Consider the following 2,461-nt stretch of genomic DNA (forward strand, 5'->3'; position numbering starts at 1 on the left):
GCCAGAATTCCAGCTGCCGGCATTCCCCCTCTTCATGGTAAACCTTGTAAAATAAGAGAGAATAGCCATAAGTATTGAGATATAATGTGTAGTAACAGCCCATAATGCAATAAATATTGATATAAAAGCATGATTCAAAATGGACGTATCAACTCCCCCAAGCTTAGACCTCGCTTGTCCTCAAGTGGAAGCCGAAATCAAAAAATATGTCCACATGTTTAGAGATAGAGGTGTCGATAAAAATAAAATACGGACATGAGGGCATCATGATGATTCTAATAACAGCAGCATATTATACATTCCGTCATATGATTTCCTATGCTCAAGTAACAAGCAATTCACAATGTCAAGTATGGTTCAAAAACTTCATTGGGAACTAACAAACTATAATCTCAGTCATTGAAGCAATTGCAATTTATTGTAACATCAGAAAGAGTCAATAAAAGAGCTTTTCAGCAAGCTCACATACTCAACTATCTCGTAGTCTTCTACAATTGCTAACACTCACGCAATACTTGTGGTTATAGAGTTTCAGCCATACACTGAGAAAGATAGGGGCTTATTGTGTTGCCTCCCAATGTATTCACCTTTAGGTGATGTCAGCAATAATAGCCCATGCTAACTTATATCCAATTGGATATATATATCATGATCTTTCAAACACGAGGAGCTTGCCAAAGGATAAAATGAAAAAGGGAAAGGTGAGGATCACCTTGACTCAAGCATAAATAAAAAACATAAAGTAAAAGATAGGCCCTTCGTAGAGGGAAGCAGAGGTTGTCATGCACGTTTAGGGTTGATGCATAAAATCTTAATGCAAAAGAACGTCACTTTATATTGCCCCTTGTATGTGGACCTTTATTATGCAGTCTGTCGCTTTTATTACTTCCACAACAAGTTCATACAAAGCTTATTTTCTCCGCACTAATAAGTCATACATAATTAGAGAGCAATTTTTATTGGTTGCACCAATGAAAACTTACTTGAAGGATCTTACTCAATCCATAGGTAGGTATGGTGGACTCTCATGGCAAAACTGGGTTTAAGGGTAATTGGAAGCACAAGTAGTATCTCTACTTGGTGCAAGGAATTTGGCTAGCATGAGGGGGAAAGGCAAGCTCAACATGTTTGGAAGGTCAATGACAATATACTTTAACTGAGATGTCGGAAAACATAAACCATTACGTTGTCTTCCTTGTCCAACATCAACTCTTTTAGCATGTCATACTTAATGAGTGCTTCACAATCATAAAAGATGTCCAAGATAATATATTTATATGTGAACTCCTCTTTCCTTATCACTTCCTATTAATTGCAATGATGCCCAAGGCTACGTTCATTAACTCCCAACAATTTTTATGCCTCATACTTTCTATGTGTGAAGTTATCACTATCCATAAGATCAATATGAACTCTTTCATTCTTTCTACTTTCTCAAGATCATAGCACATAGCAAAGCCCTTGACTCAACACTAATCTTTATTATAAATAGCTAACGGACTCGATTACATAAATAGATCACAAAGCAAAACTCAAACTACTTGATATCAAAACTTCTAGATCAATATAGTACTAAAAGGATCGAACTAAATAAAGCGGTAAAGATAGGAGTGTGATGGTGATACAATACCGGGGCACCTCCCCCAAGCTTGGCAGTTTCCAAGAGGAGTGCCCATACCCATGTGATTATTTCTGCTTCTTCATGGTTGGTGTTGGAGGTGGTGATGATGACGGTGGAGTTGTTACATTTTTCTTCTCTAGCTTGCGTCTGAGGCTAATATTTTCCTCCCTCAGATCCTCATTCTCGAGCTCAAGTTTGATTATATTTTTGCATACTACTTCCTTGTTGTCCTGCAAAAAACGTAGTGGGATAGATTGGACCTTAGGGAGGCCTGACTTCTTGAACTCCACATGCATATCACCAGGTTGAGGTAGTGGATCGTCCTCTTCATCGGAGCTTGTCTCCTCCTTCCCCTTTGGATCATAGTCTTCTTCTTCCTCCGTGGTCCAGCCATAATGTTCCACATCCCCATATACTTTGGGGTTTGCGATATAATCAGCCATGTAGCTCTCCCCCTCTGAATCTTGGGACAACATCTTGTTCCAAATCTGCAATAGGAATAGCTCAAAACAAAAACAGAGGATATTTGCGTGATACGGTGGTCAAAACCTTCGGGAGTATATATAATGAATTTTTACCGACCAAAATATGTAACATGCAAGAAAACGGAGTCTGGGAGGCACACAAGGTGCCCACGAGATAGGGGGCGCGCCCTACATGGGGGGCGTGCCCTCCACTCTCATGGGAGCCTCGTGTCCCTCTCGGACTACTTCTTTCTTCCTAAAATTCTTAAATATTCCAAAACTGATAAAAATTGCCATTGGAGTTGTTTTGGAGTGGTTTACTTACCGTGCCACATACCTATGCCTTTTCACAGTCTGGAACGTTCTGGAAAGTGCC

Source organism: Triticum aestivum, chromosome 7B, assembly GCF_018294505.1.
Source record: "Triticum aestivum cultivar Chinese Spring chromosome 7B, IWGSC CS RefSeq v2.1, whole genome shotgun sequence".
In the NCBI taxonomy this organism is placed as follows: Eukaryota; Viridiplantae; Streptophyta; class Magnoliopsida; order Poales; family Poaceae; genus Triticum; species Triticum aestivum.